This window comes from Bubalus kerabau, chromosome 18 (genome assembly GCF_029407905.1).
Source record: "Bubalus kerabau isolate K-KA32 ecotype Philippines breed swamp buffalo chromosome 18, PCC_UOA_SB_1v2, whole genome shotgun sequence".
NCBI classification, from domain to species: Eukaryota; Metazoa; Chordata; class Mammalia; order Artiodactyla; family Bovidae; genus Bubalus; species Bubalus kerabau.
The window spans coordinates 39,547,503-39,562,347 of record NC_073641.1 but is presented as its reverse complement, the minus strand read 5'-3'; the positions used below and the strand labels follow the sequence as shown (position 1 = coordinate 39,562,347).

At 39.9% G+C, this 14,845-nt stretch overlaps 1 long non-coding RNA gene across 2 annotated transcripts in view; it reads left to right on the top strand.

The window, feature by feature from the left end:
• Positions 1–14,635, top strand: part of LOC129632912 (uncharacterized) — a 36,973-nt gene extending 22,338 nt beyond the window's left edge. For both annotated transcript variants that reach the window (XR_008704745.1, XR_008704746.1), the window contains exons 3-4: positions 6,849–6,946; positions 14,213–14,635. This is a non-coding gene — a long non-coding RNA (uncharacterized LOC129632912). The remainder of the gene's footprint in view (positions 1–6,848; positions 6,947–14,212) is intronic.
• Positions 14,636–14,845: the final 210 nt, after the last annotated feature.

The following is a 14,845-nucleotide window of genomic DNA, read 5'->3' as shown; positions in this document are numbered from 1 at the left end:
TCAGCTGTGTCTGACAGAGCCTGCCAGGGCTCAAGGTCTGTGACTTCATGAACTGTAGGCCACCAGGCTTCTCTGTCCATGGAATTTTCTAGACAAGAGTACCAGAGGATCTTTTCAACCTGGGGATTGAACCCACATCCCTTAGTCTCCTGCATTAGCAGGCAGGTTCTTTACCACTAGCACCACCTGGGCAGCCCAAGATCTACTCTTAGTCATATTCAAATAACAATATAATATTAACTGAAGTCATCATGCTGTATCTTACTTCCTCAGAACTAATTAATTTTATAACTGAAAATTGGTATCTTTTGACTACCTTCACCCAAGTACTTATTGAAAACAGAGGACAGTGTCCTGCAGGCCAACATGACCTCAACTCTCAGGAACCTGTCTAGGGAGGCAGGAAGCTAGTCTAGGGTAAGCAGGGCAGATCATGGAGTAGAAGTACAAAACATTGTCCCAGGCTTGGAACACTTTGTGGTGGTCTAGTTGCTAAGTTGTGTCTGACTCTTGCAACCCCATGGACTGCAGCCCACCAGGTTCCTCTGTCCATGGGATTTTCCAGGCAAGAATACTAGAGTGGTTTGCCATTTCCTTCTCCAGGCTTCTCTGGTAGCTCAGTTGGTAAAGAATCTGCCTGCTGTGCAGGAGACCGGAGTTTGACCCCTGGGTCAGGAAGGAACACTTTGTGGAAAATATCAAATCACAGGGAGCCAACAATGAGATAAAAGATCAGCAACTGAGCTACAACAATTCCAAGGAAATGATAGAAGACATACTTGAGACAAATACAATGAGTCAAGCAAATATGCACCATGCTATGTAAATGGAGAAACAAGATGCCAACACAGATTATTTTTGCCACTTACTAGTGGCCAAGCGGAGAAGGCAATGGCACCCCACTCCAGTACTCTTGCCTGGAAAATCCCATGGATGGAGGAGCCTGGTAGGCTGCAGTCCATGGGGTTGGTAAGAGTCAGACACAACTGAGCAACTTCACTTTCACTTTTCACTTTCATGCATTGGAGAAGGAAATGGCAACCCACTCCAGTGTTCTTGCCTGGAGAATCCCAGGGACAGGGGAGGCTGGTGGGCTACCGTCTATGGGGTCGCACAGAGTCGGACACGACTGAAGCGACTTAGCAGCAGCAGCAGTGGCCAAGCATCTATTATTGCTTTCTTCTTTTCTGAAGGTTATTATTTCTTAGAAAAATCTCAGACACAATCTTCAAAAAGAAGAGGGAGAATGGAGCTATTTAGAAGCAGAGCTTTTGTATGGTATTGAAGCTAAGTTGGGATCAGTTCAAAGTAGACTGTTATAACTTTAGGATATTAAATGTAATCATATGCTAATCATAAAAAAAGATATACAAAAAGAAATTAGAAAGGAATCAAAGCAATTTGCTACAAAAAATCAACTAAACACAAAAGCAGGCAGCATTGGAGGAAATGAAGGACAAAAAATGTGTAAAACACAGAGAAAATAAATAATAAAATAGATGAAGTAAATCCTCCTTTGTCAATAATTACATTAAATGTAAAGGGATTAAACTTTCTAATCAAAAGGCAGAGATTGGAGGATTGGACAGAATAACATGAAAACTATATGTTATCTACAAGAGACTCATTTTCAATTCAAGCACAAGTTTGAAAATAAAAGGGTGAAAACAGATACTTCTAGCAAACAGTACCCAAAAGAGAGCTGAGGTGGCTATTCTAATATCAGACAAAGCAACCTTTAAGTCAAAACTGTTACAAAAACAAAGACGGACATTATATACTGATAAAAGAATCAATCCATCAAGAAGTTATAATAAAGGAATTTCCTGATCTATTGTGCAAACATTGTCCCATCACTTCATGTCAAATAGATGGGGAAACAATGGAAACAGTGACAGACTTTATTTTCTTGGGCTCCAAAATAATTGCAGATGGTGACTGCAGCCATGAAATTAAAAGATGTTTGCTCCTTGGAAGAAAACCTATGACCAACCTAAAGAGCATATTAAAAAGCAGAGACATTACTTTTCCAACAAAGGTCTGTCTAGTCAAACCTATGGTTTTTCCAGTAGTCATGTATGGATGTGAGAGTTGGACCTTAAAGAAAGCTGAGCACATAAGAATTGATGCTTTTGAACTGTGGTGTTGGAGAAGACTCTTGAGAGTCCCTTGGACTGCAAGGAGATCCAACCAGTCCATCCTAAAGGAAATCAGTCCTGAATATTCATTGGAAGGACTGATGCTGAAGTTGAAACTCCAATACTTTGGCTACCTCGTGCGAAGAACTAACTCATTGGAAAAGACTCTGATTCTGGGAAAGACTGAAGGCAGGAGGAAAAGGGGATGGTGGAGGATGAGATGGTTGGATGTTATCACTGACTCAATGGACATGAGTTTGAACAAGCTCCAGAAGCTGGTGATGGACACAGACGCCTGGCGTGCTGCAGTCCATGGGATCACAAAGAGTTGGACATGACTGAGCAACTGAACTGACTGACTGATTGTGCAAACTGAGGCTGAGGGCAGAGACCAGCTGATCTCCAATGGCTGAGTTATCATGTCCTCTTACCCAGTATATTCTCTGTGGTTGATACTCTCTGATGAGTGTTTAGTCACTGACTTTCAATCCCTATCAGTTAGCAATTCACCCCAGGAGCATAATTCCACTCATACTCCTGGGGTGTGTTTACACACAATCAAGCAAACTCCCATAATACCAAAGAAGGGTTTCAGGCAGTAAAGAGGAGAAATGCAGGCGCTTGAGGAGTTGTCAGCATGCCAGGAACTGTCTGCAGCTGCAGGTATACTCAAGTGAGTGAAGGTAATAGTGGATGGGGTATTAAAAGCATCCGATATAAATGAGAAATATGTCAAGGCTCATATTGTATTTTGGAAAATAAAATTTGGATAAAATCTTCCCAAGCATAAACAAGATTAAAAAAAATTAAATAGAAAATATATATAGTTCTGAGGGAAAAATATAAAGAAATAAAGCATGCAAAAAATAAGTGAAGAACTCAGGGTGGAATAGGGCTCAATAAATAGCATATTCTCTTAAAATGCATATTATAGAAGAACTTTAATATGAATATTACTTCAATATGATAAGACTGGAAAGGGAAGGTGATATAACAACATTGCAATAGAAAAAGAGATAGAGAATGAAAACAGAATAAAGAACACGTCAGAAAACTCTCACCATGTATATCAATAAGTAATCTAAGTCTGCTGCTGCTGCTAAGTTGCTTCAGTCGTGTCCAACTCTGTGCAACCCCATAGACAGCAGCCCACCAGGCTCCCCTGTCCCTGGGATTCTCCAGGCAAGAATATTGGAGTGGGTTGCCATTTCCTTCTCCAATCTAAGTCTAGACGGGATAAAATAGATATGGCTGAATTTTAAATCAATGCTATGGAGGGACATCTTGAAATAAAGAGTGAATACATAAGAAAAAGAAAAGAAATGAAATGAATGAAGCCAATATATTATAATAGACATAGGGGACAAAGACAGTTCAACCTAAATATATGTATTTTCTTGAAGGGAAAAAAAACCGATATTCAATGATTTTTAATCATATAAAATTCCCCTGCAATTATGAAAGATCAGGGTCTGTAAATTTGAAAGAGCACAGTACATACAAGGTAAGATTGATACAATATAACATTGTGACTTAAACTATTAAGATTCAAGAATAAAGGTATTTATATGTGTGTATATACTCAGTTGCTCAGTTATGTTTGACTCTTTAGGAACCCATGGACTGTAGCCCATCATGCTCCTCTGTTCATGGGATTTTTCAGGTAAGGATAATGGAGTGGGTTGCCATTTCCTCCTCCAAGGGATCTTCCTAACCCAGAGATCCAACCCCCATTTCCTGAGTCTCCTGCATTGGCAGGCAGGTTCTTTACCACTGTGCCATTTCAGAAGCCCTGATGTGTACTGTATTTCATAACAAAATATGTAAGTTTAAAAAAAATAATGGAAGGCTTCTAGACAAGGGACAAAAAAAAGTCATAAATAAGGGCAAAAATTCAAGATGATCTCAGACTTGACCGCAGAAAATTTAATTCCAGAAGACATTGGAATGATAAGTACCAAGTTGTGAAGAAATGAAAAGGTCCAAAGGTAATACTCAAACGACTTGAACTGTAAAAACCAACTGCTGCTGCTAAGTCGCTTCAGTCGTGTCCGACTCTGCGCAACCCCATAGACGGCAGCCCACCAGGCTCCTCCGTCCCTAGGATTTTCCACGTAAGAGTACTGGAGTGGGGTGCCATTGCCTTCTCCTGTAAAAACCAAAGAAGGTAGAAAAAAAAAACCACAGGTATAAAATTACAAATATTAAAAATCTCAGGCTCCCTTAAGGCACATTTTCAAAGAAACTATTTGATGGTGAAATCTAATCATACAAGCAAGGAATCAAAACAAAGATTTAGAGAATTTGAAATGGTATGATCAATATAAAAGAATTAATGATGAGCCCCAAATCTATTTTAAGTAGCTCTAAGCAACCAGATAAATGCATTTTGTTTCAGAGTAAAATAGAAATACTGACTGAACAATTAAACAAAAATCAGCAAGTATATAAGGAACTGAAAACAATACAAATCCACTTGACCTAATACCTATAGAACACTATACCCAACAATTGCTGAACATATATGCTCTTTTCAGTGGATGTGGAATGTTTATAAAGAAATGCTATACACTAAGCTGTAACATGAATCTCAGTAAAATGAACTGTACTAAAATCATACAGAATAATATCTGTGACCATAATAGAAATAGCTAGAAGCCAATAAAGGAAGATATCTGAAAAATACCCAAATGTTTGAAATTAACCATATATTTCTAAACCCTTGGGCAAAACAATGAATCACAATAGAAATTAGAATGTATTTTTAACTGAATAAAAATGAAAAAACAACATAAGTTTGTCCAGTGAAGCTAGAACATCTTGGAAGAAAATGTAGACAATATTAGTTATTTAACAATTAGAGGAAAAAAAGCTTTGAAGTCAATCAGCAAAGTTTTGACTTCAAGCCAAGAAAAAGAACAAAGACCCTGATGCTGGGAAATCTTGAAGGCAAAAGGAGAAGGCGGTGGGAGAGGATGAGATGGTTAGATAGCATCACCGACTCAGTGGATATGAATTTGAGCAAACTCTGGGAGATAGTGGCAGACAGGGAAGCCTGGCATGCTGCATTCCAAGGGGTGGCAAAGAATTGGACCATGCTTAGTGACTGAACAACAACAACAAAGAAGAAAATAAAATTAAAATTAAAAGCATAAATTAGTGATACTGTGAAGAGAAAAATCAATAAAAACAAAGGTTGCTTCTTTGAAAGAATAAAATTGATAACCCTCTAGCTAGAGACATTGCAGTCATTAAAAAGCTAGTAAGGAAATATTACAAATTGAGCACCATGATTTGACAAAGCAAATGAAATAAAAAATTCCTTGAGATATACAAATTATTGAAGAAAAGTGGTGCTGGAGTGGCAATTGAGGAAAAAATCTATTATGTATTTTATGTTTTCATTTCTTTGATTTATAATATTCACAATTTAAATATCATTTATAATTATCCTGAAATTGCTTGCTCCTATTTTGTTTTCTTTTTCTGTCTCTCTCTTTTTTTTCCTTTTGGTGATGACTCACAAGTGGGAATCAAGATTGCTGGGAGAAATATCAACAACCTCAGATATGCAGATGATATACTACTTTAATGGTAGACAGTGAAGAGGAACTAAAGAGCCTCTTGATGAAGGTGAAGAGGAGAGTGAAAAAGTTGGCTTAAAATTCAACATTCAAAAACTAAGATCATGGCATCCAGTCCCATCACTTCATGGCAAATAGTTGGGGGAAAAGTGGGAACAGTGACAGATTTTATTTTCTTGGGCTCCAAAATCACTGCTAATGGTGGCTGCAGCCACGAAATTAAAAGACAAACCTTGGAAGAAAAGCTATGACAAACCTAGACAGTGTATTAAAAAGCAGAGACATCACTTTGCCAGAAAAAGTCCATTGAGTCAAAGCTGCGGTTTTTCCAGCAGTCGTGTATGGATGTGAGAGTTGGATCATAAAGAAGGTTGAGCACTGAAAAACTGATTCTTTTGAACTGTGGTGATGGAGAAGACTCTTGAGAGTCTCTTGGATGGCAAGGTGCTCAAACCAGTCAATCCTGAAGGAAGTCAACCCTGAATATTCATTAGGAGGACTGATGCTGAAGCTGAAGTTCCAATACTTTGGCCGCCTGATGCGAAGAGCCGACTCATTAGAAAGGACCCTGATGCTGGGCAAGAGTGAAGGCAGGAGGAGAAGGGACAACAGAGGATGAGATGGTTGGATGGTATCACTGACTCAATGGACATGAGTTTAAGCAAGCTGTGGGAGATGGTAAAGAACAGGGAAGCCTGGCATGCTGCGGTCCATGGGGCTGCAAACAGTCAGACATGATTCAGCGACTAAACGACAACAGTCTCATTTTTCAGTTGAGCTTTAAAATCTCTTTATACATTAAGAAAGATAAGTCAACATTCTGTCAATTTATCACATGTTTTGTCATTCACTCTTTAAATACATGTATTTAAATACATGTATATTTGAATTAAAATATATTTTCTCACAAAATAGATTGCTTTATTTATTCTTTTAACATGGGTTATGACTTTTTTATTAGTAGATAATTGCTTTACAATATTGTGTTGGTTTCTGCCATACATCAACATGAATCAGCCACAGGTATATATATATACCTGTTATATATTTATTATATAATATATATATATATATCCTCTCCCTCTTGAACTTCCTTCCCATGTCTCTCCCCATTCCACCCCTCTAGGTTGTTGCAGAGCACTGGGTTGAGTCCCCCGTGTCACACGGCAAATTCCCACTTTAATGGCAGAAAGCAAAGAGGAACTAAAGAGCTTCTTGAAGAAGGTAATGTATTTTACTTATGGTAATGTACATGTTTCCATGCTATTCTCTCACCTTTCCTCTATGATTTGTGCTTTGGGGCCTTACTTACCTCAAGATTATATATTTTTACTTTTACATCTTTCTATATTTAATTAGTGCTCTCTCTTAAAGTTAATGCTTTAATCCTACAGGACTATATTTTATTGTAAGATATGTACTGGTAGTCTTTCTTTTTTTCAAATGCTTAGTCTTTTTTATCATATATTAAATTCAAATATGGAGAAGGCAATGGCAGCCCACTCCAGTACTCTTGCCTGGAAAATCCCATGGACGGAGGAGCCTGGTAGGCTGCAGTCCATGGGGTCGCTAGGAGTCAGATACGACTGAGCAACTTCACTTTCCCTTTTCGCTTTCATGCATTGGAAAAGGAAATGGCAACCCACTCCAGTGTTCTTGCCTGGAGAATCCCAGGGACGGGGGAGCCTGTTGAGCTGCCGTCTATGGGGTCGCACAGAGTCGGACACGACGGAAGCAACTTAGCAGCAGCAGCAAATTCAAATATATATACTTGGGTCCATTTCTATCATGTTTCTGTTTATCTGTTTGTCTATTTCTGGACCAGTCCCATATGATTTTATTTATTATAATAGTATATCTTAATCTCTGATACAGTAGAGACTTTTCATTCCCTTCCATCATTTTCTTCAATTTTCACCTATGTTAATTGTTTCATGCGAACTTTAGAAGCATTTTGTCAAATTAAAAGATAAATCCATTTTGATTCAATAGTTATTGTTACAGCTATTTGGGGGAAATTGACAAATTTACTATATTAAGCCTATCAACTAACATGACCTGTTTTTGTATTTAAGTCTTCCTTTAGTTCCCTCAAAACAGTTTTTAGTTTTCTTCATATAGGACTCAGACATGTTAAGTTTATTTCTAAGTTTTAGTACTTGGATTTTTTTTAATGGTATGATTTATTTTCTAAAAAAATAATTGATTTACAGGCAGGCTTGATCTCTGGGTAGGGAAAATCCCCCCATAGAAAGGAATGGCAACCCATTCCAGTATTCTTTCCTGGAGAATTCTATGGACAGAGAAGCATCCAGGCTATAGTCCATGGGGCTGCAAAGAGTTAGACGCAACTTAGCAACTAAGCACACACACACATCTGTATCTGTTAATGGCAAATAGATGGGAAACAATGGAAACAGTGACAGACTTTATTTTCTTGGGCTCCAAAATCATTGCAGATGGTGACTGCAGCCATGAAATTAAAAGACCCTTGCTCCTTGGGAGAAAACCTATGACCAATCTAGATAGCATATTAAAAAGCAGAGACATTACTTTGTCAACAAAAGTCCATCTAGTCAAAGCTATGGATTTTCCAGTAGTCATGTATGAATGTGAGCACTGGACTATAAAGAAGGCTGAGTGTCAAAGAATCGATGCTTTTAAACTGTGGTGTTGGAGAAGACTCTTGAGAGTCCCTTGGACTGCAAGGAGATCAAACCAGTCAGTCCCAGAGGAAATCAGTCCTGCATATTCATTGGAAGGACTGATGCTGAAGCTGAAGCTCCAATACTTTGGCCACCTGATGCGAAGAGCCGACTCATTAGAAAGGACCCTGATGCTGGGCAAGAGTGAAGGCAGGAGGAGAAGGGGACGACAGAGGACAAGATGGTTGGATGGAATCACTGCCTCAATGGACATGAGTTTAAGCAAGCTGTGGGAGATGGTAAAGAACAGGGAAGCCTGGTGTGCTGCAGTCCATGGGATCACAAAAAGTCAGACATGACTGAGCGACTGAATGACAAATCCCTAATTAATCCCTCTCCTCTTTCTCTCTCCCCTTTGGTAACCACAAGTTTGTTTTCTATAACTGTTATTCTGTTCCTCTTTTGCATATATATTCATTTATATAATTTTTAGATTCCACATACAAGTGATCAGTTCAGTTCAGTTGGTAAGTTGTGTCCGACTCTTTGAGACCGCATGGACTGCAGCACGCCAAAACTCCCTGTCCATCACCAGCTCCCGGAGTTTACTCAAAGTCATCTCCATTGAGTCGGTTATGCCATTCAACCATCTCATCCTCTGTCATCCCCTTCTGCTCCTGCCTTCAATCTTTCCCAGCATCAGGGTCTTTTCAAATGAGTCAGCTCTTCGAATCAGGTGGCCAAAGGATTGGAGTTTCAGCTTCAACATCAGTCCTTCCAATGAACACCCAGGACTGATCTCCTTTAGGATGGACTGGTTGGATCTCCTTGCAATCCAAGGGACTCTCAAGAGTCTTCTCCAACACCACAGTTCAAAAGCATCAATTATTTGGCGCTCAGCTTTCTTTATGGTCCAACTCTCACATCCATACATGACCACTGGAAAAACCATAGCCTTGACTAGACAGATCTTTGTTGGCAAAGTAATGTCTCTGCTTTTTAATATGCTGTCTAGTTTGGTTATAACTTTCCTTCCAAGGAGTAAGCATCTTTTAATTTCATGCATACAAGTGATATCATACAGTATTTGTCTTTCTCTGTCTGACTTATATCACGAAGCATGATATTCTATAGATCCATCCATGTTGCTACAAATGGCAGAATTTCATTCTTTTATATGGCTGAGTAATACTCTATCGTACACATACCACATCTTCTTTATCCACTTGTCTGTTGATGGGCATTAGTTTGCTTCCATGTCTTCGCTGTTGTAAATAATGCTGCAGTGAACACTGGGGTACATGTATCTTTCAAGTTAGTGTTTTGTATCATTTACTTTTTATTCCATTTTATTTTCTAACAGAAGTTTCACTTTTACATTTTACTGTCTAGTCAGCCTACAAATTAAATTGGCTTATGAAGCGAGATAAAAAACTAATTCTTTTTTTCCCAAAACAATAAGCAGTTTTTCCAGCAGTAGCTTCCATGGAATATTTAGCCATGAAAAGTCAATACAAAATACATGTGTACCGTGGTTGTAATTATGTAAAATATGCATTCCAGATGACAATAATTAGAAAAGAATATGGAAAACTTGTATTTCTTTATAATTTTCTCACCAACAATTTAAACTGAAGGTAAAGAGTTCATCTTTCTTTTTTCATTCATTTTACCTTTTCCTTGGAGGAAATGTCATTTCCAATAACTATTTCTTGATATTTTACAGTACAAATTTAGTGCTTAGCATATGTTCTCTTCAAATATTAATTAAGTAGCACCTCACACAGTAGACAACCTGGTGTCTGCCTAGAATTAGCACAGACGAGGAGACACTCACATGTGCTCTCAAATATTAAATTCTGAAATAGGGACATGTTTTAATAAGTCATACTATATTTTTCTCCTTACTTAGAAATATTAATCAGATATTGCTTAATGTGGTATGAACATGAAACAGTGTTCAGAAGAGTCACATCTTGTTGGTCGATATCTGTCCCTCCATTGCCTGAGTAAAATTCCTCAGCTTCTCCCTGAGTACATGTTTTTACTCTTCTCTCCTATGAAATGTATTCTATTCCTTCCCTGTATGCATGCATGCTCAGTTGTATCTGACTCTTTGTAACCCTATGGAATGTAACCCACCAGGCTCTACCCATGGGATTTTCAGTCCATGGGATTTTCCACGCAAGAATACTGGGGTGGGTTGCCATTTCGCCCTTCAGGGGATCTTCCCGACCCAGGGATCAAACCCATGTCTCCTGGGTCTCCTCCATTGAAAGCAGATTCTTTACCACTTGAGCCACCAGGGAAACCCCTATTCCTTCATTAGGTGTGTCAAAATCAGACTTGTGCTTCCAAGCATCACTGTACCCTAAGCATCACTTCTTGTCATTGCTTTCATTTCTCTCTCTTTTTCTTTTCTTTTTTGATTGGAGGAAATTTATGCAGATGTGCAAAAAGCTCTTTATGGGTTAGAATTAAGAGAAGATATTCCTCTTGCTCAGAAGGATGGTCCAGGTATGGACATAAAGGAACATCTTGTCTTACATTTAATGGGATATGATTATTATTATGCACGTCAAAGAAAAGCAATGGATTTTCTAAAGGATTAAAACAAACAGAATTGGCATACCAAGACATGGGAATACCTCAGCAGCCCAGCATCATTTGGAAATAAAATGGTGCTGCTGCTGCTATGTCGCTTCAGTTGTGTCCGACTCTGCACGACCCCATAGACGGCAGCCCACCAGGCTCCCCTACCATATGTAAACTTTCCAGACCACTGAAAATTCTCACCGACAACCCAATGGTTTTTGGTAAATAGAGGTGCTAACTCACTGCTGGTGAGTTTGTAGGTGATTTGCCCTACATTCAGTGGCCTCGTGCTCCTACACTTTGCTGGAAGTAGGCCTGCCTTTTGTCACACTTTATGTTGTTCCTTTTTTCCCCACCAGAGACACCCCTCTCTAGCAGCAGCCCACCTCTAAGTCTTCAATTTACTTGTACTCTACTGCAACATAGAAACCAGATGACCATGCTTATTGAATTGTGCCCCAAGTAAAAACCTAAGGAAACTCTGGGTCATGTTACTTAGTTGTCCACCTGTTATGGCTTTGGGAGGTCAGTTGTGTGTGTGTTAGTCACTCAGTCGTGTCTGGCTCTTTGTGATCCCATGGACTGTAGCCTGCCAAGGAATTCTCTAGGCAAGAATACTGGAGTGGGTTGCCATTCCCTTCTCAGGGGATCTTCCCAACCCAGGGATCAAACCTGGGTCTCCTGCATTGCAGGCAGATTCTTTACCATATGAGCCACCAGGGAAGGTCTAAAGTCTCTTAAAAACCATTCCTTCTTGGTAGGGCTACACAGAAAAACAAATCATTCATTCATTCAGCAAACAATTATCATGTGCCTCCACACTCCATTTAGTATTCCAGACACTGGCTGTATAGTGGTGAATAGAGCAGACACCCAGTCCTTGGCATGTGTAGAGTTTAAAATCAAGATGGGCAAAGGGATATTGTGAAGAAAGCTTTGAAAGTACCATGAGAGCATGAAACCAAAGAATTAATCTATATAAATGACTCAGAATTCAAATTTCAAAAAGAAAAAAAAAACAAACAAAAACACCCACATTTCAAAAGGACAGTTTGGCAGCCAAGAAACCATAATAGTCCTGTTAAAGGCATGAGTCAGAGGCTCTTCAGGGAGGGAATTGTTTCTGGCAGCAGGGGCCCTTTCTGGAAGCATGTCCGGTCCCGTGTGCGGTCTCACTTCCTGAGGCTGCAACAGAAGACGTGCTCCCGGTCCCTTCACATCATTCCCATCCATCCACATATTCCCTCAGCTCCTCATCAAACTGGATCTCCCCCAGCCCTGGTGCTCCAGGAGAAGACTGTGAATTCAGTAGTTGAAGGGATTGAAGCTACATCCACAGCCAGGCCGGAGAACGGTGCTGTGATACATGGCTTCTCCTCCAGGGGGTTTCGGAAGTCAGCCAGGAGGCCTGACTTTTAAGAATGAATAAAATGAAGGAATATGGAGCCTGTACCAACAGTTTGAAATTTAAAAGACAGCTAAGAAAGAGTAGTGTGAACATTTCCGTGAAACAAGTATTATGGTCGCTGGTAGAAACATCAAATTCTCAATTTAGTTTAGGAAAATTTGAAGCAGTATTTCTATTCTTCTTTCCTTACACTTCCAACTTTTGTGCCAGCAAAGCAGAAAGCCCTCCCCACCCCTACATCTCCCCAAGCCTCCCACTTCATGTTTGTTTGTGAAAAGAATATGAGCAGTTGGCTGTCTCTAACAACTCTTGACAATAAGCAGGACAATGAACTAAATTATTTTAAAATGAAAAAAAAAATTTTTTTTTGGAAAAACATTTAACAAGCTAATGGTGGTTTCTCTTGTGTTCCAAAATGAGAGGCATGAAAAAGAATGGCCTCTCTGCTTCCTATTCAAGCAAAAACTCAAGATCTCAAGCCCCAAACCAGGGCCCCCAGAGCAGTAAGATGACGTCACAGCTGACCACATCAGTGGACCTTATCCAAGAAAACTCTTTGAAGGTATCCCTTCTGGTGACTGAACAGATTGTCCCCTGAGGTTGAAGCAAACACAGATAAACACTTGGGAAAAGCCACTGCGCATGGCACAGGGATGATAAAATGCCTGCTGATTTCAACCACTGACTGCAGCCTTCAGACTGTTTTTCTTAACTCATTTCTAGGCTTACCTTAAACTCTAGAATCTTCAGGTATGAAGAAGAGGCTGATATGTGTCTATGAGTTTGCTTAACATGAAAACAATACAGGGACTTCCCTGGTGGTCCAGGAGTTAATTATCTGCCTTGCAATGCAGGGCACTCTGGTACGATCCCTGGTCAGGTAACTAAGATCCCACATGCTATGAGGCAACTAAGCCCTCATACTGCAATTACTGAGCCTGTGTGCCGCAACTAGAGAGCCCACGCACTGCCATGAAGATCTGTATGCCAACGCAGTCAAATATTTTTTTGAAAAGAAAGAAAGCAACATAAAAACTTCCTTCCACTTCATAAGAACCCAGGAGTTGAAAATGTATATATAATCAGAGAGTTCAAGCTTCCCCTCCATCAGTATAATCTTCCCAAAAAGTGACCTTCCCTATCCAATGCTCTAAAGCCTGCAGTGTCCCTCTCCATGGGATGTGTTGCTGTATTGGTGTTCAGTCACCAAGTTGTGTCTGACTCTTGGTGACCCCATGGACTACAGCATGCCAGGCCTCCCTGCCCCTTACCATCTCTCAAAGTTTGCCCAAGTTCATATCCATCGAATCAGTGATGCCATCCAACCATCTCATGGGATATCAATCATCACACATGGGATATAAATGCTTTATAAATAGCCTTGCTGACATGAGTCTGGTCCTGGACCTAAGCGATCTGTTCACTGGAAGCCAGTTGTCACATTTTCACACCAACATGCATTTCCTTAATTTCCACATCTGTGCCTGAGCACAGACTATCTGTTCTGCTGGGTGCACCAGCTCATCCTGACTTACACCTCAAGATGAAATTGAGTCCTGTCTTTTTCATGGAGCTCTCTTTTCCACAATTGACAAACACGTGGTTTCTACTCAATTTTTCATAGACATCTTTATTGCAGAAAACTGGGAACCTCTAAGCCCCTGGTAACACCAAGGTCATTATGCCTTGACCTAACAAGCTGTAGAAAATGAGTTGCCAGAAAACTTCTCCAGACTCCTGGGTAAATCACTTCTCACCTTCTTGGCTAAGATCAAGGGCAGATTCCTGGGTAAGGAGGAGGAAAGGAAATTCACTCATATCCAGTCTTCTCACTCCTTCTAGGATCTGTGGACATAAAGATCACTGAAGAGTCTAGGGTTGTGCAGAGGTCAGCAATCCAGCTCATTCTACCACTTCAAGGGGTCATCTGTGAGCTGCTCCCCTTGCCCATCTGCCCTGGCCTGCCTTTAAAAAGTTTTCATAGAGAGGGTGATAAGATGTTCACCTTTCAAGCTGCATTTCCTTCTATGAAGCACTCTAGTCTTAGTATCTTTTACACCAACTTATATCCACCCCATACACTTCTATACGTCCAAACTTCTACCCTTGTTCTTATTAGCACTTAGGACATTCTTGCCCTCATTTCCTACCTGGTCAATATCTCCTCAGCCTTTTCAAGTTTCAGCTCAAATCAACTCCTTTCTTCTCCTTCTCTTTACTGAACTCTTAGACAGTATTAACTACTCTCTCTTCCTTATTCCCAAAGTATATTAGTCTTCACTCTATTTTAGAACTTAATCATTGTTTGTATATATGTCACTCCCAGCCCTGGAGGAAGAAGGACTATTTTATTTAATCTTTATAGCCCTAGTCCTAACCTTGTGCCAAATACATCTAGAAGTTGTGCTAATATGTGGGACTGAATGTGAACAGCCTAGAGGTTCTTGAAATGGACCCAGGTACACACCATCCCGT